Source organism: Schistocerca cancellata, chromosome 4 (assembly GCF_023864275.1).
Source record: "Schistocerca cancellata isolate TAMUIC-IGC-003103 chromosome 4, iqSchCanc2.1, whole genome shotgun sequence".
In the NCBI taxonomy this organism is placed as follows: Eukaryota; Metazoa; Arthropoda; class Insecta; order Orthoptera; family Acrididae; genus Schistocerca; species Schistocerca cancellata.
Window position 1 is genome coordinate 918,446,666 of NC_064629.1, and position 26,351 is coordinate 918,473,016.

Sequence of the window (26,351 nt, forward strand, 5' to 3'; positions counted from 1 at the left end):
GAGATTGGCTGCGTACCTTCAAACAGTGCTACAGAAATGGAAGACGTAAGATAATGCAATTTCAAACAAAGAGTCAACTTCATGATGCACAGCAAACTGCGGAGTCGTCCAGAAAATTTATAGATGAGGTAAACAAAGTTATCCCATCGTGTAGTAATAAATTTGTTTTCAACTCCGATCAATCGGGATTTTAGAAGGAAATAGATATGAAAGAAACCTTGCAAACTAAAGGTACCAAGAGAGTTGTATCAAAATCAACTAACATCACTGCCTTAACGCGCTCGCATGACAGTTATTCTGATTGTCAATCTGGATGATAAATTAGCCAGAAAATTATTTATTGTGCTACGAGAAGTTAGAGGTCGGCGCTTGCTACGATTCTTTCTCGTGTGCATCATCTTGCAGGGGCAGTAGGTAATATTTACATCACAGCAAGCAAGAGTGGGAAAATAGGTGTAACAGAACTACAAATATGGTATGAGCACTGATTTTGCCCAATAGCTGGTCAAAATAACTTATCTTTGCTTGACTGCTGGTCTGCGTACAACAATCGTAATCCTTTACAACAAATTATCCCTCCTGAAAAATGTGTGACATTGCAGTTCGTACCACCTGAAACCACAGAACAAATTCAGGTTCTGGATGTTTGTTCTTTCAGTGCCTATAAAACATATTGTCGCACTATCTGCAGCTAAGCCTTAAAGGATAGTCAGTTTCACGATAAGTTGCATGACAGACTGTTTCGCATTCGGTTGTTTGTCATCAAATTCCATCAGTTCTCATCAACCCGTTACACCAATATGAATCTGTGTGCAATCTTTAAGAGTGGATACCTAGCTGAACATCCCGCACGGTTTTTAACTCCTAAGGAGTTCACCTTCAATCTTGATGGTGCGAACCTTTGTGATCACTGTGGCGCGCAGTTTTTCCATTGGGTGTTCATGGTGCAAGTTAATGGTTTGTTTTGAACATTTCTTGAATGTTGACGATGTCCATTTAGTGAAGTGTAATACATACAACTCACAGAAGGTTGACCTCTGCGCCTCCCAAACACTCGTTTTCTGTCGTCCTCCTGATGCACATGGTGAATCATTAGCAGCTAATATTTTTTCTTGTCATAATTGTTAACACAACATTTCAAATGAGTATTACTAAATATCTGAATTACTAGCAGCTAATATTTTTTCTTGTCATAATTGTTAACACAACATTTCAAATGAGTCTTACTAAAGATCTGAATCATTAGCATCTAATATTTTTTCTTGTCATAATTGTTAACACAACATTTCAAATGAGTCTTACTAAAGATTGTACTTGCGACCTCGCACTCAAGAGGTTCCTTGTGAGTAAACTTCGCGAACTGTAGCGAAATATCAACCCTCATAGCCTATGTGGACATTTTGCTTAATTGTGGAATTTCTAAATTCCTCTGTTATTTCACAAATTTTGCTGATTCGTCATTAGGAGCGAGAGCTGATAGGGCCCCATGTATTCTGTTATAACTGGTACTCCTCCCGAGTGCTGACTATTCGACGAATGTAAGCACATTCAGTATGGCAGTGGGCCCACATTGATGCTGACTTGCTTCCTTTCATTGTATTATGGACGGTGATCGATTCATGATTATTCACTTGAATTTTCGAATGTTAAGCCACGCACGCTTATCACCGTTGAACACCGTAACTGGTTTGCCATAACATACTACAGGTAATCACTAACATCTTTATTTACTGCAGATGTCTTGTGTGGAACATACCACTTCACTGTTTTAAATCTAACCCAGTCGTGGGAGTCCCTTTTCACGCTTTTACACTTTGTGTTGATGCATTTTTAGGTAGGCATTTTGTCGTAGTAATAGCACTGATATACCCCAAAATGGTGACAGCCTCATTTACTAATTCAACTACCTGAGCGACTGTGTGTTCACACGTCGTTGACAGTCAAATTAAATGAGGCGGTCTGTTCTGTTTACTTTGTTCATTAGTGTCGTTGGCACCCCATCAATTCAAAACCATTCTTCAGCTTGTGTATGATATTTGAACGGCTGAACATTTTACTGTATACCCCTCAGCGATTTGTGATAATAACCAACTTTAGTCTTATGTTACTGAAGGAAGAAGAAGTAGCATTTCTACAAGGTACAAAATGTCTGTTAGCTTTTGAATTTTTTTTGAAACAATTGCGAAGCATTGCCGACGCTCTATCGTCCCGCTGTGTTCATCGAGCCTGGTTCAGTGCTGGTGGAACAGTGTCGAAGACAGTATTCGGTACTCCTGATCATTTGGATACTGATCACTGGAATAAAGCCATTCATCAGGTTACGTTTCTTGCTCTTGAAAATCATGACGTTCTTGTTCGTCAATGTGTATGGCTTGCCCATATTGAGGATAACATATTAGCTACGATTAGGCAGATCCGAAGTGTAGCTACTGAGTTAGTATAGCAGCACGAAGAGGTTAGAAATTCGATCCAGTACAACTTAGTGATCATCCCTTAAGAGATATCCAACTGAACAGCTACCTTAGAGATGACAAAAACGATGCAAGTTCTGTTGCATTAGGTTGATGTATAAGTTCGTAGCGTTTTTCCGTATGCTTAATAAATACAACAGATCCACATAACAGAGACTTTTATCATCGATAATATATTATTCTTCACTATTTAAAACGCTGGGGTAACTATCGATTCCGCGACTGCAGAAATCACATGGTTTTGAAGCGGAGAACTCGTCGAGCTATATTTGGAGCGCATTTTCATCCGGAAAGAAAGTACCTCGAAGGTTGTTAGATAACGGTATAGGTGAAAATCTGAGGGCGCAAGATCAGGTAAATAAGGGTGCAAGACCTGGTAAATAAGTTGAGTGCGGAATGACTTCCCAAGGCAAATCATGTATACTGTTTTTTTTGTTTTTTTTTCAGTTTAACAGAATGTTGGCGCGTTCTGTCATGGAGTAGCATCATCTCACGCAATCTTTCTAGTCGTTGTTCTTGGATAGTGTCTGCAAGACGTCTCAGCTATTGACAACAGATGTCAGCAGTGCTAGTTAAACCTCGCAGAAGCAATTCGTAGTACATCATGGCATCTCTGTTCCACCACATGCATAACGTTACCTTTTGTGGATGAGCGCACGTTTTTCTACAGGGAGTTGGTGCTTTGTTTAGGCCCAACCATTCCTTCCTTTTCCTTATGTTAGCATAAACACACCATTTCTCGTCACCATTAACGATACAGTATAGGAATGGTCGGTGTTTTTCATGAGCCAGTTGATGACGAGCAACCAGAGATGCACATTTGGCCACCCACTGATTTTTGTGATTTTGGCTTAAAGTTTGCATACCTATACATCCGATTTTTGAACCTTCCACATTGCATGCAAATGTCACACAATGGTGGAATGATCACAGTTCATCACATTTGCCAATTCTCAAGTACACTGACATGGATCATTGTGGAGTAATGCGTTTAAACAATCTTCATCAAAGTCCGAAGGTCTTCATGAATGTAGAGAACCACTAATGTCAAAACTATCCTCCTTAAAACGAGACAAGCATTTTCTTCCCGAGCTCTGTCCAATGACATTATCCCAGTACAGGGCGCAAATGTTTCTGGTTGTCTGCACTGCTGTCACTCTCTGTTGAAGTCACACAGAAGAATATGTCGGAAATGTTCCGATATCTCCACTTGGCACTCCATCCTCTAGCGTTCACAGCTCCACTCACTATCTCCAAATGAGAAAATTACTTTATTTCAACTCAGATAGCAACAGTGAACCACAAATACAAAATGACAATCGGTAAATAAATTCTTAGCAACCGGAATACCAATACGCAAAACAAAAACGAAGGTCTTCATGAATGTAGAGAACCACTAATGTCAAAACTATCCTCCTTAAAACGAGACAAGCATTTTCTTCCCGAGCTCTGTCCAATGACATTATCCCCGTACAGGGCGCAAATGTTTCTGGTTGTCTGCACTGCTGTCACTCTCTGTTGAAGTCACACAGAAGAATATGTCGGAAATGTTCCGATATCTCCACTTGGCACTCCATCCTCTAGCGTTCACAGCTCCACTCACTATCTCCAAATGAGAAAATTACTTTATTTCAACTCAGATAGCAACAGTGAACCACAAATACAAAATGACAATCGGTAAATAAATTCTTAGCAACCGGAATACCAATACGCAAAACAAAAACGTCAGTCTGATATAACACTCATGCAACCCAGTTACGTGTCAGCACTTTGCAGTCCATCATTCGACCGGAACTACAACAAAAACTTAGTTCTAATCTACTACCCACTTTGTGTTTCTTAAGTGTCTTAACAAATATTTCGTTTCATTTGTTATCATCCATGGAAATGATTTATCCCACCGGGGAATCAACTTTACCATACTATTACACCGTCACTAAGAGACACTGGTCTCGATTCTCTCATGCTTTAAATGCACAAATATTTTTACCAGTCACTTGTACCAGTTGCGAGTTTGAGTGTTACTGACTTCACACTTCCCCATAGCCTGGACAGCTGCGCAGAAACATATTGTTTGGCAGATGAAGGAAATCTTGATTGTTAGCGAAGGTCGCCAAACCCATTGTGTTATGCAACACAATGAACTTCAGTCCTGTATTCACGTAAATTGTTACATGTGCTCTACTTTAACACTACACGGTGGCGTCATTAGTAGTGAAATCGCACTTTTCCTTGCGAAAACAGACAACCTCTTGCTCTCATAAGGTCGTAGCAGGGCACGCTGCGATCAAGGAAAGAAAGGCAGTGGAACAGGAAATTACCCATCCCCTGTATGGGAATGAACCGCATCCGCAATGGCAGAAGTCAAGGAAAAGTTTCCTTAGGACATCAAAGGAACTTAGAACCACTGCTGAAAAAGCTAGGTTACAACTATGGAGTGCTACGACCTACCGTCCTCCTGGTTGGAAAAGAGTTGTTGAAGCTTTACCTCCAGGCCATGCCGGGGAATGGACAACTTGGAAGTCCCTGAATAGACTAAGATCTGGAGTTACAAGATCAAAATTTAACTTGGCAAGATGGGGATACACCGATGCAAATGATATTCGGTGCGACTGTGGAGAAGAAGAGACAGTTCGGCACATGCTTCAGTGTCGATTGTGCCTGGTCTCCTGTACGGACGATGGTCTTCAACAAGCAACAGAAAATGCACTGGAAGTGGCCAAATGTTGGTCAAAAATAATTTAATCATAACTGTGTAAAATGTATGTATGTTTATCTGTATGTTTCTGACACGAGAATAATAAGCAGTGCACGGTGTGTTGTTCGTGCCCATCGGTACTAGCTTATTGTACACCGTAGCATGGGCTCCTGGAATGGCAATCCTCTCTTACGATCATGCTTTTGTGTCTCGGAACTAACAGGTTACTTTAACTGGCAGTGGACTATTTATAAAAGTCTCAACTGTGACTTGATTGCACCCTCTGTTATATTATCAGATAATTTAACATATGTGCAAAATTGCTATATAGAGCTTTTTATATTCCCTACCGAGTACTGTATCTGTTACTCGAACTGTCTTACGACTAGCTATTGGATCCTGTAAAAAAGGGGATATCGTAAGCAGCTAAGACCACCAAAACCTGTTGTCCCCAAACAGCAATCGTCAGGTGACTACCACATGGAATGTGTAATACTGACAAGGAGAGTGCACAGCTGTCAAGGCCAGCGCTCCAGTAATCTTAAGCCCTAGTATTATGGTGCTAGTATGTTAATCTTATTTCCCTTATGTATTTGGGTTCTATAACTGAGAATAAAGCTTTCCCTTTTAAACTGTTATTGTGACCTAGTGTGTCCAAAGACTGATGCAGTAATAGTATTATAAACTGTCACTTGATATTGTATTATGTAATTGGGATAAGATACTATGTTGGCATAAATAATGATAATAATCCAGAATAAACATGCTAAAGGGTTATGCGAACTGCAAAAGAGATTTTTGTACTATTAAACAGCCTAGGAAGACAATCGACTAGATGATTATCATGTAAGAAATTAGAAGCTGTACTACCAACATTTCATGTCTTATTGAATGTATTAATATTTACTGGCAATTATAAAGTAAAGCTAGTTGCTAAAGGTTTTTGTGACCTCTAGAGCTATTGCCAAACTGTTCGATTTCCTCCTCGTTTGAAATCAGCCTCCTGAACCTCAAATGATGCACTCATTCAATGGAGTGTTACAGCTCTGTCTCCAGTGCGAAGATTGGCCACCGCACCTGCCACCCCTACTCAGCAGCCAATATGCTGTCGTTGTTGGTGCCCATACTCCATCACTACCCTCAACATGTCATCACACCGCCACAGACATTGTACCACCACTAGGCCTCGCCAGCTTCGTGGCTATTACTGTAAAACTCTTCTCGAGCAGAAGCCACCTCAGACAACAACATTATTATTATTACTATTGCCAAAATTATCATCTACAATATTTTATACCATGATCCACCTTTGGTTACCAAAATCAAGTAAAATCTAATTCTACCCCCTCATTGAATAGTGTCTTTAATGAATGTCATCTGTCCAAGGGAGCATTTTCATCACACATAACTAACTTTTCTCTTTGTTTGGACCAGATTCTCTGCTCCTGTGGAAAGGGTAGATGTTGTCAGGTGGGCCGGCAGACTATTTGGAAAATAAATTTATTTCAAGCAAAGATTTTATTCGAAATTAGAAGTAACTAAGTTTTCTTCCGAACTGCGGCTAGAATCAGGCTAGCCAGTACTAGATATTAACTGGATGCCAGCATCAATCCACACCCTGTTCACGGTCCAGGCGAGCACCACTCGCATTGTTGGCAATGCTGATGAAGTGATATTTTTTCTAAAGGGTCACTGATGAGGTAACACTTTCAGAACAAGTGTCAGAAGAACCAGTGCACCATCAAAGAGTTGAAAATGGTCACATGGGGGCCGGTTGTTGGCTGAAGAGCACAATGGAGCCTAGATCTCTGCCTCTCTTGTCAGCCAGTTCTTGATCTGAACAGACATTCATTTCCTATGCTCACGGAGACCATGTCCACGTAGTCTTCCAGTGGCCTCCAAAAGAACTGATGTATACCTTATTTAGTAGGAATCAAGCTGGAGGACTGGCTGGTTTTATAATGGAAACACTTGGTCTTCATTTCACCCATTCTCACTAACTGGATGCCTACAGATCCTACTATCGACCATCATGCACACTTAAAAGTAATTTTACATTATCTCATGAACATGCTATAATATTTTCTTTTTCTTCTCCATACATCTTCTTTCGCTGCTGGATAGATAGGCGGTTTTATGATTCCAGGTTAGAAATTGAAGCATCCTCGTAAATCTTACGCATTCTTGAAGCCTTCTCACTACCTTTGTCGTACATGATCAGGTCTATGTGGTCGAAAATTCGAACGGTTCAGCATATCTTTGTAACCATTTCAAGGTCGTCCCAGCATAATGCATGGAAACTCTGAACAGTTTCAATTATGTGAGATTTGTGGAGACATTGTTGACAACACGTCCAACATATGTAAATGTTATTGCAGCAACAGCCTAAAATACGATCTGTCCACATTCATTATAGAAGTCTTCAATGTTAATAACGTTGTTGGCACTTTCAGGGTTCATCATGAAATGCCTTGGATAATCGCATGCTCATGTAGCAGTAATGTGTATGCTGCAGTATCCTTAGAGAAATTTTATGATGATTCAAATTCTATATGGACATCTCTTGTTCCTGATTGAAACGTTTCATTCTGCTTTGATCAATCTGTCATGATGATAGGTACAAAAGCTTTAAATTTTTGTGGGCTGAGCATGCATCCTAATTCAGCATCATCACCCTCACAGTAGGAAAGGTGAAATCTAATGTACATGTCATACAATAGACCATACACGTTTTTCCTCCAGTCTAGCTATAAGTTTACCACATGGGTAAAACTCTGAATTGAAGTAAACTTTAGTATTGGTTAGTTTACAACTTTTGAACATGTTCCAACCCTTTTCTAGGTTCCGCTTTCTGTTGGTTTGCTCCACCAGCACAGGGAATTAAGACATTTCTGTTTGAACAACTGGTTTAATGACCCATCTCTGCCTGGATGTAGTTGGTAAAATTGGAAATTCAGACGGTTCCTATGAACAGAAAGTTATTGGCAATTGAATACCAGCATTCAGTACCTTTAAAAACTTCATACATTCCTACCAACACATTATTATTCTCTTCAAGCTGATCCTGTTGTTCATAAATGTGAGTTATTATCCATTTTTACCTCATACCAGAATTAGTTCCTGCTTTGAATTCATTATGACGCATTTCATGTCTTCAAAGTATCCCATAAGCATCTTGAGTGGAATACACACACTCAAGCACTGTTGTCACTTGTCAATCCCATCTATGAACCATCCAATATTTGGTAAACCATTCAGCTCCAAAGTCGATGCAGAAATCTTGTGTTTTAAGGGTTGATATGAGTCCACCATTCCTTGTGCAGTCTATTTCGATCCAATTCAGTTTGTATCTTATTTCTTGAAACAGGAAGGTAAAAGAATTACATGTAAGTTGCGATGTCATTGTAGGTCCTCCATCCTTTTCCACAGATTTTCCTTCTATGTATAGAAAACTGTTGCTTGGAATTGTCAATGCATCCTTGTGTTGAAAGAGAATTGTAATCTACACCTACATTAAACATTAGAGGAGCTAGTACAGATCCTTGTGGTAGGCGAGTTTGTAGGCTATGGAAAATACTAGACTTTCCATTGAGGTATACTTCGAAAAGATGTTCAGTGACACACTTTTCCAAGTACATTTCAGCTAGAAGTCAAGTATTTTCCATAACCTACAAAATGATCTACCACAATGCTCTATACTAGCTCCTCTAATATTTAATATGTGCAGCTCAGGTATACCTCCAACAACATCTCAGAAATTCATGTACGCAGATGATATTGCCATTGGTACCCAAAGTTCGAGCTTTGCCCAAACTGGGGATGTGCTGACAGAAGACATTGACATAATTAGTGAGTATTTCAAAACATGGGGGCTCTAACCTAATCCGTATTGAACTGATGTTACATCACTTCATTTTAACAACAGAGAAGCTCAAAGGACTCTTGTTGTGCACTATGGTGGAGTCACATTGGATCATAATCCAGACACTGCATACTTCAGTGTCACTATTGACAGAACACTCACCTTTAACTAATACCTGAAAAAAATTATCAGGAAAAATCAAAACTATAACTAACCTTATTCAGAAGCTGGCCGACATGCCATGAGGTGCTACAGCCAAAGCTTTAAGAGTTAGCACAATAGCCCTTATACACTCAGGTGCAGAATACTGTGCTCCTCTCTGGATCAGAAGCACTCATACCAACCTAGTCAACACACAGCTAAATCAGGCAATGAAAACTATTGAACAACTCTGCTGCAGTGGCTACCATTACTGAGTAATATTGTATCTCCCAAAGTAGAAAACTGGCAGCCCTCAAACCATAGTTGGATAAATGTAACGCCAACCCACCCCTTTCCATATATGTAAATGCAGGTTTTCATATCCAGGGGCAACTGAGACTGAAGTCAAGATATCCACCCATAGCAGTCGCCAACCATCTCAATGACATCAACATCAACAGGATTTGCACAAACCATGGTATCTGCAACAAGAACCCGACTCAATGGGGGGCATGAGAACGTCCCCAATGCGACTCATTTGGGGCTGAAGTGTAACCAATCGCCTACCTGACCCTGGTTTGCCTCAGTACTTCCTTCAGGGGTGTATCACAAGACATCTACGACTTCAACACTGAAGTATTTGAATGATTGATCCACAGTGACCTACATTTGTGATATTTATTTAATTTTTCGACAGTTATTGTAATTTTTAATTTATTTGTCACAATACGACTATTACGCAATTCACAATAGTAGTAGTATAGCGGGGGTGTCAGGACACTTTTGATATGAAATTGATATCAAAATCAATTAAATTGATCGATTAATCACCCCCACCCCTGTCCACTCCCATCCCCGATCAAGCCCACCCTTGCCCACTGCCCACTGCCCACCCCCGCTCTCGACCAAGCCCACCCCCACCGCCAGATGATGTCATGTGTCTTCTCAGCTGTACCTGTGCCCCAGCCCCCTCCTCCCCCTCCCCGCTCCCCACCCTGCCCCCTGCCCCCTCAATCTACCCTATTGGCGGGAATTTCGAATTTTGTGGGGAATCTCGAATTTTGTGGGGAATCTCGAATTTTGGCGGGAATTTCTTTGTCCCAGGGCTGTGGTGACATCCCACTCCACCCCTCACCTGGGAATTGGTGGGAAATTAAAATTGGCGGTCCGCTTTCTGGGACTCGAAACCTAGTTCTCCTGGGCGGAAAGCCCAAGTATAACCCCCCTAACACAATTAAACCACCAGAGGCGCTTGGAATTGATGGGAAATTAAAAATGGCGGTGCCATTTCTGGGACTCGAGCCCTGGTGATCCTGGATGGAAAGCCTAAGTGCACCCCCCAACACATGGAAACTCTCCAGATGCGGGAGAGGAAGGGCATGCTAGTGTACTTTATTTAATTTGGTCGGTAAACTGACGCTAAGATCGATCCTAATTACGTAATTAATCACAAAGATCCGTCCTAATTACACAACTACATGCATAGCGCTACACAAGGACGGCATAAAAGCGCAATACAGCTCAAAAACTGACGATACCGTACAACTGTTGTCGTCGAATGTAAAATGATTGTGTTTTTCTTTTTTAATGGTTGCTTTGTTATAGGAGTCGAGTTGATGTTAAACAGTCCAGTGCAGAATGGCGGGCGAGTTCCCTACGAGGCCATGACTCTCCCTCAGTCAGGATAGCAGTCATTTATCACGGTTCTGAGGACACCGGTGTATGGCTGCATTCGCTCTATGTGGGAGGGGTTTTCTGCTTCGCAAACAGCTGACATTTGAAATAGAAATCTGGAACATCCCCCGGATGAGTGGGGTTATACTACTTAATTTCCCTTTTGTGTGGTCTAGGGTCGTTGTCTAAAGACATGCAGTGTATCGCGAGTGGGCCAAAGCGGTCGCTGGACACATCCGCTCTCTGCCCAGGGGCGGTGCGTGCGGGCTCTATTTTAGACGAACAAGTTGCACTTGAGGTGGCCGTTCTTTTATCTCCTATTGTTTAGTTGACTATACACGCTATTGCGTAGGTGTAGGAGCCCGCTGTGGGCCTTTTGACATCAAAGGCGCCGCATCACGCGAGCTAACGCGAGTGGCGTTAGGCGGTCTAATGACGCAACCGCAACACATGCGCCGCTCGGCCACGTGTCCGGCGTTCTACTGGTGACCACGTGTCTGCCTCTGTCAGGGACGTGTCAGAGGGCAGCTGGAATCCGTAAACAATTCTGCTCCCAAGGCGCGCTTTGTTGGTCATTACCAGCTTTGGAGGTTAGCGCCATCTGCCACAGCTCTGTCCTAAGGAAAATATTTTTCAAGGGAAGCAGCTGTCACTGGACGTGTCAGACTTCCCATCTGTCTCACACTGAACAAAGAATGTTTTTCTAAAGCTAACAGCTGCATCCAATGTTCGATCCACTTGCCGGTAAGCACAGAATGGGTATGTCAGACTATCCATCTGCCTCAGAATGAACAAAGAGTGTTCTTCTAAATCTAGCAGCTGCATCCAATGTTCCATCCACTTGCAGACAAACACAGGATGTTTGTCTCAGATCTTTCTTTCCTCCCCCCACAGATGATATACTTTCCTCAAACAGCTGCACCAAGCCTGCTTGAAGAAAAAAAAGAATACAAGTTATAACTTGCTGGTATGGCACTCTGTGTTCCTATTAGACCTCTAAAAAACAGAAGGTGGAGTCTGAAGCTATATAAATCCCAACTCCCACCACAATCATCATCAGTCTTTGACAGTGCATAGTGTGATTCCTACACCATCAAACGCTCAGCCAGCAGAGATGCCAGCGGAAGTGGTGGTGGGAAACGGGCAAACTTGGGTCAATTGTCACGTAAGTGTTTATAAAAAAAAATATGAGTTCAAATGGTAACAGTTATGAAATTTCGTAGCAAATTATTCAAAATTTTCCGAAATTGTGATGCATTTTCGTAACAAGTGGTTACAAAAGTTCTTTTTTCTTATTATTACAGCATTCATTCCCGAAATGCAGTTGGAATTAGAGCACCAGCTCGAGGCTGAAAGTCACCAGCAAGCGTAAGAGGTTGTGCCAGCATCATGTAAGTACATCTCAAAATTCTGTGTGTGATATTTATATGTGCAGAAAGTGTCTCTTAAGGTGTGTTTATAACATTTCTACTGTTGTTCTAGCATTAGAGCAGCAGCAACTGGAAACTTGAAAGTCCCCATCAAGTGGAAGAGCTTGTGCTAGCATTGTGAAGTACATCTCCAAATTCTGTGTGATAGTTTAAATGTTCAGAAAACAGCTTTGATGTATTCAGATCATAACAAGTGTTTATAAAGCTTTTGATCTCGCTGTTGCAGCGTTAAAGCAGCAGTTGGGGCATTGAGCTGCTGCTGCTGGAGTCTGAAACGCAGCAAGAAAGTAAGTACAGTTGTAATACAGGGTGTCCTAGCTATCTTGTCCACCCAAAATATCTCTGGAACAATAACAGCTATTGGAAAACGACTTTCACCGGTATCAATTTAGGGCTGGGGCCCATGAATGTACATATTTGGAAACATTCTAAAACGAAAGCATGTGTGTTTTTTAACACAAACTTATGTTTTTTTTAATGGACCGCCTGTATTTGTCTTCAGCAATCCATAGCATGACAAAGCACATACACAATGGCGTTGATTGTATCGCAATAATCCCATTACATCCCGAGATATTGAGACGCGAAGTTGACGCTTGAAACACCCGACATGCGCTGCTAGCGCACGTCCTGAGGCTCAGGCGTGAACCCCATGCTGCCCGTAATCGCGATGTGATTGACATGTGTAATTACACCTCCATACTTATCAAGAGGTCCGAAACGAATAATACGGTCTGCTGCCATCAACTCTCATAAGCACATAATGGTTTCCCTCTTGCACGTTTTACGTATCTACGTACTCAATATGAACCAGTACCGATCGGTGTACACCCGTCAGGTTGTCTTATTTATCCTGCACACCCAAAATAAGGTTTATCTAATGCGTTATATGACCCATTGTGCCTGTCGCGCAGGGCCTGGCTCTACCTAGTCAAGTGTCCAACGTAGTTCCCACTACTGCCACAGTTACCACTTCGTCTTGTTTATGATTTGCGACCCATGCAAACTCCTGTACTCCACCACCCTCCGAGCATCCCATTTGTTGTTGCTTTGGCGTGTAGTATACCGCTTGCCAGTGTAGTCGTGCATCAGAGTAATCTAGTGACGACACGGAGGTAGTACACATTGTGAATAAACGTTGTGTTGTGGAACTTATACTGTACAGTATAATGTACACACATGAAGATATGGTACAAATGCTGCTGATCTATGGAGAATGTTCGTTGACGGGAAATACGTTATGAGATTGCTTGTTTGTTGATAGTACTGTTAGCAAACATTATGATTATTAAGTTAATATGTCTGTTTTCTACCCTACTCTACATACCTGTACTGTACCCTGTTGTAGGTGGACGAAATGCTGTTCAGGGAGAACGACTGTACAGAAGATGATTCCCTGACAAGCCATCGCCTTCGCGCCAGATGTTTGGTCGTCTCACATCTCGTCTACGTGAAACGGGAAGCTTAAATCCAAGACCTCGACATCGTCCTAGAACACGCACAGATGAACGTGCTGAAGTTGCTGTGCTCGCTACCATAGCTGTGAATCCTCAAATCAGCACACGTCAAATTGAACGTGAAGTTGGTGTGTCGAAATGAAGCGCACAGCGTATTCTTTAACGTCATAAATTTCATCCTTACCATGTTCATTTACACAAGGATCTTCATGGAAATGACTTCCGCAATAGGGTAACATTTTGTCGGTGGGCTCAGCAAAAACTTCTGACTAATCCAAATTTTTTTGCAGATGTTCTCTCTACCGACGAGGCATCATTCTCCAACAAAGGAATTGTCAATGTGAAGAATATGCATTATTGGTCCGCAGACAATCCAAAATGGCTCCGTCAGGTAGAGCATCAACGTCCGTAGAAAGTTAAATGTTTGGTGTGGGATTATTGGAGATACCATTATCGGACCTTTCTTTATAAATGGCATCCAAAATTGCAGACAATACTCCAGATTTATACGACACAATCTTCCTGTTCTCTTGGACACCGTACCTCTGAACCGGAGAATGGTCATGTGGTATCAGCATGACGGATGCCCTGCACATAACGCCTTACGAACACGACGACTTCTGAACCGTAAGTTCCCTGGTAGGTGGATTGGACGAGGTGGCCCAGTTAGGTGGCCTGCCCGATCTCCGGACCTTACACCGCTGGATTATTTTCTTTGAGGAGCAGTGAAGGATGCTGTTTACCAACATGAACCAACAACACCAGAGGACATCAAGCAACGCATTATTGATGCTTGTACAGCCATCAAAGAGGAACCAGTAGCACGAAGTAGGGCATCCTTCATCCGCAGAGTGAACCTATGTATGCAAGCCAGTGGGCATCATTTTGAGCATGAGATGTGACCACTATGTTTAGTTTGTAGTGCTGGTATCACAGTGGAAGTTTCTACAAAGGGCCATTTTACCCAGTGATGTTAAGAACCATTTGTTTGCAACAATTTGTCATTTAACGCATTAGATAAACATAACATTGATAACTATGTGATAATAAAACTAATTGTTTAAACATGTTTCCATTCATCTTCTATGTCCTACTTGAAATTCCCAAATCAAAACATTTTTACATAAACAACGGTAAAACTTTTAGTCCACTTGCTCGTTTCACTAAAACTATCAACATGAATTTTACTATTACGAGTGAATGATAAACTGCCACTTGCGCTAGATCTACAGTAAAGTAAAGTTTTAACGTTGAACGGCATTACCTTTTTAGTAACGGATTAACGATAAGCGAAGTTAACTTTGTGACTAACGTCACGGTACACAGATATGTTACAGAACCGCATTACCCCTAGCCTATGGTAAATACCTGCTGGAATGTACGACGTTAATGCAGGATGGCAGCAGCCCGTATTATTCGTTTCGGACCTCTTGATAAGTATGGAGGTGTGATTACACATGTCAATCACATCGCGATTACGGGCAGCATGGGGTTCACGCCTGAGCCTCAGGACGTGCGCTAGCGGCGCATGTCGGGTGTTTCAAGCGTCAACTTCGCGTCTCAATATCTCGGGATGTAATGGGAATATTGCGATACAATCAACGCCACTGTGTATGTGCTTTGTCATGCTATGGATTGCTGAAGAAAAAATATAGGAGGTCCATTTAAAAAAACATAAGTTTGTGTTAAAAAAACACATATGCTTTCGTTTTAGAATGTTTCCAAATATGTACATTCATGGGCCCCAGCCCTACATTGATACCGGTGAAAGTCGTTTTCCAATAGCTGTTATTGTTCCAGAGATATTTTGGGTGGACAAGATAGCTGGGACACCCTGTATATTGCCATTAAACTTTTTTTTATTGTATACAATTGTGTTAGGTATATATAAATTCGTTGTTGTAGATGTTGTTACTACTGAAGAGGAAAATGGGATTCCTATGGAGGTATACATCTAGAATGATGACCTGGAGTCATCACTTCCATCTCGTATAAACTTTTAACTTGTTCATTTAATTTTTTTCGTAGTTATAATCAATATCACGCGATAGTCAAATTCAGTACAAGTTTTTTGTTGTTGTTTCTAATAATCAATATCTTGTCGTAGGCGACTTCTGCGAGATGGATCGATGGCTTCACAAAAACAACAACAACCGCATATTCCACATTTGCAGAGCGTCCACTCTGTTTTCTGTATATTTGTGTAAGTGTCGTGTTCATCGCCGGTGGTTTGTGCAGGGATGATTCATGTTTTTGGTGAATGGAAGGAGCTGTCCGAATGGAGAGGCCTGTTGGACTGTAGGAATGTACACTCCTGGAAATGGAAAAAAGAACACATTGACACCGGTGTGTCAGACCCACCATACTTGCTCCGGACACTGCGAGAGGGCTGTACAAGCAATGATCACACGCACGGCACAGCGGACACACCAGGAACCGCGGTGTTGGCCGTCGAATAGCGCTAGCTGCGCAGCATTTGTGCCCCGCCGCCGTCAGTGTCAGCCAGTTTGCCGTGGCATACGGAGCTCCATCGCAGTCTTTAACACTGGTAGCATGCCGCGACAGCGTGGACGTGAACCGTATGTGCAGTTGACGGACTTTGAGCGAGGGCGTATAGTGGGCATGCGGCAGGCCGGGTGGACGTACCGCCGAATTGCTCAACACGTGGGGCGTGAGGTCTCCACAGTACATCGATGTTGTCGCCAGTGGTCGGCGGAAGGTGCACGTGCCCGTCGACCTGGGACCGGACCGCAGCGACGCACGGATGCACGCCAAGACTGTAGGATCCTACGCAGTGCCGTAGGGGACCGCACCGCCACTTCCCAGCAAATTAGGGACACTGTTGCTCCTGGGGTATCGGCGAGGACCATTCGCAACCGTCTCCATGAAGCTGGGCTACGGTCCCGCACACCGTTAGGCCGTCTTCCGCTCACGCCCCAACATCGTGCAGCCCGCCTCCAGTGGTGTCGCGACAGGCGTGAGTGGAGGGACGAATGGAGACGTGTCGTCTTCAGCGATGAGAGTCGCTTCTGCCTTGGTGCCAATGATGGTCGTATGCGTGTTTGGCGCCGTGCAGGTGAGCGCCACAATCAGGACTGCATGCGACCGAGGCACACAGGGCCAACACACGGCATCATGGTGTGGGGAGCGATCTCCTACACTGGCCGTACACCACTGGTGATCGTCGAGGGGACACTGAATAGTGCACGGTACATCCAAACCGTCATCGAACCCATCGTTCTACCATTCCTAGACCGGCAAGGGAACTTGCTGTTCCAACAGGACAATGCACGTCCGCATGTATCCCGTGCCACCCAACGTGCTCTAGAAGGTGTAAGTCAACTACCCTGGCCAGCAAGATCTCCGGATCTGTCCCCCATTGAGCATGTTTGGGACTGGATGAAGCGTCGTCTCACGCGGTCTGCACGTCCAGCATGAACGCTGGTCCAACTGAGGCGCCAGGTGGAAATGGCATGGCAAGCCGTTCCACAGGACTACATCCAGCATCTCTACGATCGTCTCCATGGGAGAATAGCAGCCTGCATTGCTGCGAAAGGTGGATATACACTGTACTAGTGCCGACATTGTGCATGCTCTGTTGCCTGTGTCTATGTGCCTGTGGTTCTGTCAGTGTGATCATGTGATGTATCTGACCCCAGGAATGTGTCAATAAAGTTTCCCCTTCCTGGGACAATGAATTCACGGTGTTCTTATTTCAATTTCCAGGAGTGTAGATGACTTAACTGTGTTCTCCTCTAGACAACCGAATAGTGAACTAATACTTAGTATGTGTTGGATAGCTTTCGTGATCGCGGGGAAATATGAGAAGATTGGATATGGAGTTGTTTTTGGGCTGGACACTTATTTCCTCCTATGTAAATTCTTCAGCTGACTGCTTCTGCACATTTCGCACCTTTATTTAGTTGAGAAATGATCGATTGCATTTGTGCATCTAGCATGTGGAAGACACGTTTGTCGATTTTCTAGACATGAGAAACACCTTAAGTGACCTTGAAAATTATAGTAATGATTTCGAATCTGCTACACCACCGACATCGGTATTCGCGAGTGGAAATATCAGTTTCCTCTATTTTTATCGAGTTTCCGTGTAAATGTCTTCGCAGACGTGACATGTTTCTAGTTAGTCAGTGGTTTACAGCACATCTCACAGGTCGAGTCCTCTTGCCGCCATTCTATAACGAGGAGGCGGTCAAATGACTTAGGTTTATGTAGGTAGCTCAACTGTTCTTTCTTTCTTGCCATTTTCATAGGTTAGTAGAGATAGCCCAATTGACCTATCTTCCCTCCAAAGTTCAAACTTCCCACTAGATCCTAGGAAGAGGTGGCGATAGGATGACTTAGGTTAGTGGAGGTAGCCCAATAGACCTATCTCCCCGCCATTTTCTTTGGTTAGCAGAGGTGTGTTGCATTGTGCTGACGAAATTTAAACTTCCCAGGTTTTTCTGTGGGGGAGAGGAGGGGTGTTAGGTTAGTGGAGGTAGCCCAATTGATCTATCTTCCCGCCTAAATCTGCCATCTTGGATAACGTCATCGCTGCTATCTTCGATGACGTCATGCACTGTTGTCAAGTCTACAGGCTGCCATCTTGGATGACGTCATCGCCGCCATCTTGGATACATCTAGCAAGAGTGGGGTAATGCTCTCCTAGCTCTACTACTGGAGATGCGATGGAGTGGTAGTGTAGTTTTTCTTGGCCCTAATGACACATCATTAAATCAACAACCATTTATTTCTTAGAATTCTACAATAACTCTGGCTTCTTTTCAGTGAGACCTAGCAGAAGCCTTGCTGATCCTGTGTTGCAGGGAGGCGCGGGATAGTGTTTCAGTGCCTGATGAGGAATCTGTCATCTTGGCCCTGCCATTGTCCGAGGTCAGTGCCATGGCCCTGTTATAGGAGGGTATGTTTTCCAGTGCAGCACCACAGCACTGTGTGGCTGTGAACGTCCGTCGGAGCCCCAGTGCTCTCGCTGAGTGAAGCTACAGTCAGCCTTGGCCCAAGAAATCTACACGCCCCTGTTGTCGGTTGCAGAGGTGGCATATAGAGTGGAAGGCCCAACAGTGACAAAAAGGACAGTCCAAGAAATGGTTCCAGCATACAGCTGATAAGGCAGTATTTACACTGCTCAGAAGTGACGCCGCAGCACCCTGCTCCCAAGCTGAACAGCTCGCATGTGGGCAGATCAGGTCTTCATTCACGGAAGATCAGCCTGGCCCTCATCTTTGAGTAGTCACAGGTATCACTAGAAGGAATGCAGCTTGTTGAGCTGAAGTACTGGTGGAAGGAAGGCAAGAATTTTAGAGCAGTCGATGACATGATACCCTTGTATTGGTAACTGAACGTGTTCCTGTATTCTGAGCCTGTCGGTGTTCTTGGCTAGCCTAATGTTTAACTTCAAATTTTCAGAGCATTCCTTTATACAGTTTGCAGCCTGAAAGGCGTTCTTGCGTCATCCCTAGGTGAAGTGACTACACGTAGACTCATCACAGATGAGCATTTTGTCTTCTCTGCACTGTTCTCTACATGCTGAATCATGTGTTCTCGACATTCTCTCTCTCTCTCTCTCTCTCTCTCTCTCTCTCTCTCACACACACACACACACACACAAACACATTCTGAAGAAATGAGCACTCTGCTTGTTTCTACTGCCGCTCTTTCGAGTGTTGCCATTGGTTATGTCATCTTTGCATACCTGAGGAGCGTGCTTCATGTAGTGCTGTCCATTTTATTGTTGCGTTTAACTACTATTCTGCTGTGTAGCATACCAGTTATTAGGACTTTTTCCCATTTCGTTCACATATGGAGTGTGGAAAGAGTGACTGTTTAAATGTCTCTGTGTGCATTGTAATTAGTCTTCGTGATCAGTATTCGAGCAATGAATAGAGGTTGTAATACATTCCTAGATTCAACACTTAACATTGGTTCAGAAACTTTCTAAGTAGGTTTTCACGGGTTAGTTTGTGTCAGTCTTCAAATGTCTTCCAGTTCAGATCTTTTAGAATCTTCGTGACATTCTCCCGTGGATCAAACAAACATGTGACCATTCGTGCTGTACTTCTTTCACTAACTCCTGTGACTTTTCACAATGAATGTCGTATTCATTATTTTCGGGTTCACATCAACATCTTCTTGAAAAGTATGTTGGACTAAAAGTGAATAACAATAAATGAATTTATATTTTTAATTTATTTGTGATAGCCATAAGGTAATCTCATTCTGTTGGCAGTACATGCTATTGAAAGTGCATTGGCATTGGTAAGAGTGTGCTAAAAGATATTTTCAATTTATGGACCCTACTTATACATCAGCATCTCTTTAAATAGTATGTTGTTAATATAAACCAACAACAATTAGCGAATTTGTTTTTTTGTTTTAGTTTTTTACGCTGGGTATAAAGTATCTTCCCCTTCTCCATCCTTGGTATACATGTTATTAAAATGTGTTACTATTGCAAGGCCTGAAGTAGAGCCAGCTCAACTGAAATTAATTAAAATTCCAAACCAGCGTAAGTTCTCAAACCTTCGATGAAATTCACTTAATTTTTGTTTGTTTTTAAAGTTAGCTCGGAACCCTATGAAATCTAAATAAGATTATACCAAGAGTGCCTTGCCACGGTTCACGTGGCTCCTCCAATTGGTCTGCCCTCAGACATGGGTGTGTGTGTTGTCCTCAGCGTAAGTTAGTTTACTTAGAGTAAGTAGTGTGTAAGCTTAGGGACCGATGACTTCAGCAGTTTGATCCCATAGGAACTTACCACAAATTTCCAAAAATTTGCACTATTTCACAGTGAAAAAGTTAGTGTGTGAAAACAATGTTCACATGAAATGATACAAGTTTCTCCGCTGCTACGCCATCTAGATTTCATAAGTCCATGTTCCTCAGTAGGAACGCGACAGGCATTGTGGACAAAAATTGATCACTGACCTATGGGTTGCCTCAATGTCAGGGACAAATGCATAAAGTCATCAATGACCTTCGAGATTTACCTCATGGATTCATCAATGACGTAGAACATATAACATCATCATGCCCATTTCCTCCCCCTCCCCTTCTCTTTCCTCTAATCAGAACCTAGCAGTAAAACAACAGCCAATCACAGCCTAATATTTTAAAATAAAACAGCCAATTACAGTGTTCAAACGTGTTGAGTGCGAAGGTGCAACGGAAGATTATTAACAGTGTAATTACGTGTGATTAATGTTTCATGACAATATTCCTTGCGTTATCGGAATAATAAGGCGCCACAATTGTTTAAATACTCCATTCAGCCTTATCACCCTAACAATGTTTAAATGAACGGTATTCCATACACTGCAGTATAGTTCCCGACAAATTCTTTAAATAAATAAATAAACTATATACCAAACACTACCTTGTATCCTATAAATTGTTTAAATAAACAATATTTCACACACTGCCTTGCCTACCAGAAATTGTTTAAACATTATTCCATACACTGTAATCGATTTCCCGACAAACAGCCTATCAACTAAGTCTTTTTCTGCCAACTTTCTGGTGCAGGAAGGGAGTGGGTGTGGGAGGAGAGGCGTTAATTAATTGATGAAGTTATTTAATTGGTCAATCAAATTGATAGATGAGGAGGGGGCTATTCAACTAACTCAGGCCTGAAAATGTGCTTGTATCAATGAAGGGCATGTTGGAGATTTGGAGGTTTCCAAAGGGATGTTAGAGGTGAAGGGGGAGAGGGAGGGATGGTTTTTTTCCTCAGAAGGACACATTGTCCCTATGGGGCCATACCTCAACCCCCCCCCCCCCCCCGACACACACAGGGTCATAAATCATTTAACAGAATAGTAGATTAAGGGGAGTGGAAGGGGGTCATAAATCAATCAAGTTCGCCCCTGGATGTATGCTTGCCCCTGATGTAGGCAGCCTGCAATTGGAGGTGATATCCACTTTGACCCACTATTTATGTGCCTACCTGTTGGTTAGCCTACCACTATATTTCAATTATAGTAAATAATTACTCATTCTGGTATGTATCTGAAACACAGTATTAATGTAGTGTGGTGTGCAGCAAAACAGTCTAGAGATAAACCAAATAATAATTATAGCCCATTTAAATTCTACAATAAGCAAAGCACTGAAAGTGCAATGCCTGATTTAAATTACTAGACACATAGATATTGTTATCAATAACAGTTTTTGCATTGGGTTAGTATTTGTTACGGGACACAGGGAATGCCAAGCAGTATTTGTGGTTTGTAAGTATTATTATAAAGCATGTAACCATCAAGCAGTATTATGAACCAAAGATGCACAGAAGGGGGAATTCATCACTTTTTCCTTTATTAGTGTTAGCACTATAGAGTACCAGAGTCGAATCTCCCTACATTTCTGTTCCTTGCTATCTCTCCCTCTCTCAGCCCTCTTCTCTTCGTTGCTGATCTCACGTGAAGTAGCGAGTAAACTACTTCTTTTGCATTATTTGATTTCTAGTATTTCAAGCATTTGAAGTGTATTGAAATCCTTGGCTTAGGACAGTTACTTGTCTGGTTGTAACACAGCAAGTTATTACAAGATAATATTGGTTGCAGTAAGACACACAGCCATCTAGTACGGTGGTGGCAGGATGGCTACGTTTTTTTTCCGCTCTGCTCACAGCACTGCTGACCCTGCATGCCGTGAAAACTGCATAGCGTAACATTCAGCCGATATGAAGTTTCATAACCTCTACGAATCTAAATAATCTATATTAGTTATCATCAGATTTTATTCAAATTTGGTACACAGACTTTTGTTATTAATGGAATTATGCTGTCAAAATTTCAGATTTTTATTTATTATAGTTCCGGAGATAAAGACAATTACCTAAAAGTCCTAAAACCTATGCTTGTTTTTTAAAAGCAAGTTAGGAACAATAACAGATTGACTTTCATTATCATTCGAAGCCATTACGAAGTTGTCAGAGCATAATAATCAATTAATTAAAATTTTCTTTTTAAAACTTTAGTCGCTTTGCATTACGTAATTCAAAAATCCGTCAAAATTGTTATTTGATTATATTTTGGTGCGTGTGAATGACTGAGAGAGTGTATGTGGGACATACGTTAGAAATTATTTCATTTTACGTAAAACCTTGTATAAACAAACCATGGGAAAGTTATATAGCAACCACGATTCAGGTGAGACATGTGTCTGTGTGAGCATGCTTTTGTATAAAAGCAGCCAGACTGGCAGTTAGAAGCGGAATAAGTTTATTTATCACTTTGAAGAATATTTCGCACTTTGCTTATTTTGATTAAACGTAATACAGGAATTGATGTTTTGCTGACATTAATTACTATCAAATTAGTGACTGCATAAGGAAAGATTTGCTGTGAGTAGGTTCAGAAAGGAACGTTCTGTTTGGTCGTTTAGATCAACAGCCAATCAGAATTAAGCTGTTCCTGCGCGAATAGACGGGTGTGCAGACAGAAGAGTGCCTTGGGAGAGTCGCTTGCTAGCCAGTCTACGGATAACACGATGTTAGATTGCTCCTTAAAAATACTCTGTAAGATGACGAAATAGTGAGCTAACTTCGGTTCGAACATACCGTGACTGAAGTGACTGGAGTTACGAACATTTTAATCAACGTTTGGGGTTTCTAAGCTAAATAGTTCGAGAGATATGAGCGTGTGAACTTTCTGGTCGTAGTAACAGCTCCGCGAGGCGTGTTTCGTGCTCTGTACGAAACATCTTGGTGAGCAGTTCTTACGAAGAAGACCACTGAAACGACTGAAGTTTAATTCGCGAATAGTTGTGGATCTGTGACTGGTAGAACGTGAAAATTAGTCGGGCCGGACTTGCTAAAATTCTGGCTGCTTTTTCGAGTGAATATTTGTTATACAGACTGTGAACTTTCCATGATAACATTTCACCATATTAAATATGGACTTGATAGCCATTTAATGTGTTTCAATATTAATAAAAACATAGTTAATCTAATTTTAAACGCTTTTCTGCAAGTAGACTGAGTATCTCGAACGGCCGATTTTTAAATGAGGAACTGACTTTCAAGTAGAGTTACACGGCCTCTGTGTGGTAGGTATTATGTAGTGGTTTCATCAACGCTGCTTTACACTGCCTAGCACGTATCTGCTACCACAGATTGAAGGGACATCGGCAAGAATCCTATCGAGGTAGGTGGACTGAACGACAGCGTCAACAACAACACAGACGACCGACCCTGCCCCACCGATCAATGCTGCATGAGAGTGGATTCAGTTTTTTTTATTTCGAGAAGTTTCAGTGTGACATAGACTTATCTTTCTGATTGCCTTCTACATAGTGTCCCAGCCTTTAGAATAAAATTATATGGATGTTTCAGGATCCTACCCTGAGTTCTTTGAGAAGTGGCACTTATAATGAGATATAATTATCTAGTTATTTATTGTGCATCTACTGACAGAACTGAGATCTGAGTTCAAAACTGTATAGTCCCATTTTTTTCATACAGTAGTGATAAACCCTAATGTAGAAATATCACACTCGAGTATGCATTGCTTTTGAAGGTTTCACCACAAATATCAATCCTCAGAGCAGTCGAATAAAATGTTCTCTGGTTTCCAACCGCGTCAATTGCTTAAAAGCAAGTTTTAAGCAATGGACGCGGTTGGAAACCCGAGAACATTTTATTGAATGTTATCGCCGCGCGACTCTGCATTCATACATTCAGAGCAGTTGTTTGTTTTGAAATGTGAGCTGTTTCTAAATGTGTTACCCTCGTGTGTCTTTCACTCAAGGCCAAAAATATTCATTTCCAAGCATTGCTGCCTCATATTAAAAATACTATGTTTAGAATCTTCTGCCATTTGTGTAATACTGGCCCTAAACATTTCAGGCACGCTTTATAATACGAGCCATACTACTTGTAAGTGATGTTGTTCATTCATATGATGTACAGTACACCGGACTCCGCTGCCACTGCTGATTCTGATAACTTTCTATATTTAACTAGATCTTTGGATGAGATAGCATCGTCAATTTTTTTATAAATTGTATGATTCCAATGTAAACTGCTCAAAAAAGGTTTTGCACCATATGAATATCTATAGCATGTGATTGAAGGTGAACAAGGAATGAAATAGTAGCCTTATGAAAGTAAAAACCAAGTTTTACTGTGAAGTGAAATCAAAACAATAAACAAAATTAAGGCAGTCTGTTCAAAATTACTTATTTGTATAGTAATGACGCAGGATTGAGGCATTTTGATGGTGCATGACAGGCCTCGTATGTGACCTCAGGTGCAAAACAATCCTGCCTGGACATACAAAACAGCCATCTGGTTGGATAGGGTGAGATGTCGACACACCTGGGCCTCAAATCAGCGTCTGCTGTGTGTTGGCTGCCGCTGTGAGGCTTCCAATGTTCTTCTTGTTGCAGACTGCAACTTCTGAGTGTCGAACCAATACCCTCCTAGTCACTGAACTGCAAGTGGCTCCTGGCATCTGTCACTCACCTCAGCTAGGCAGAGCACAGCTACCTCAGCAGCAGTGTAGCAGTAACTTACAGCCACTGTATCTGTCACAGCATTGCCAAGGTATGCTGACGATGCAAAGCCTTGGCACTACTGGGGTAGCATCTGCCGCCACCCTCGTAACACTGCTTCCTAGTACCATCGCCTGTGTGATCGATGGCTGACCCCACCTCCAGAAGATGGATGGCATGTGTTGACACTTGGCTGCACTGCCGGATGACAGTATGCACTTGTAACTTATATAGCTTGCTGGTTTGATAGAGAGATAACCGTCTTGCTGCTGCCATCTCCAGCTCCAACAGACTCCTGTAGCCCTTTCCACACTTTGAACCCACAGTGCTAGCGGTAGAGCCAGTGATGTCCTGATCAGCAGCGGAATGACTCTTCCTTCCCTCCATATTGGTCGCTGCACTTGGATCACTCCAGTTTGGCCCCCTACGTGAGACACTTCGGCGCCCGTTGTGGTACATGCGTTGTTCCATCTTGCTGCACTGCTACAGTAAGATTAAAATTTGCTATAGTGTAACGTTCAATATACTGTTGCTCCATACTGTGCATAGTAATATGCTTGCATCTTCCTTGCCACGAGGCTGCCAGACTGTTGCTGTTCAGGCACCCTATTTCTTTGAGAGCAGCTCTTATGAGGTCAATCAGTGTGTGAAGACGATTCCTGTGATGGTATGGTGCACGTTTAAACTGGTCCCTAGGATGTTCAATCGAGTTCTTGTCAGCAGATACCACTGGCCATTCCATTCAATTGATTTCTGACTCCTGAGGGAAGATGTTCATGAGCTGGATGTGGTATGCTTGTGCATTATCGCCTTGAAAGACGAATCCATCGCCAAAATGGTGTCTTGAATGCTGAACAACAAGTTGGGGGATCCAGTCCTGATACTGAAGAGCCCTTGGCAACGAGAGTTGTCAAAATTCTGTGAATGATACACGCCACATCACTGTACCATGATTGAACCAACCCCTGCTCAACCTTGGAATGCATCCCCTCTTCCATGTTCTTGTTTCTGTCCACTATGGTAAAGTCCTTTCAGAAGATTTGAGAGAAGTAAGATCTACAATAAACTTGTTCCTTATCTTTTCTAGTTGGCTCCAGTTCTTCATGT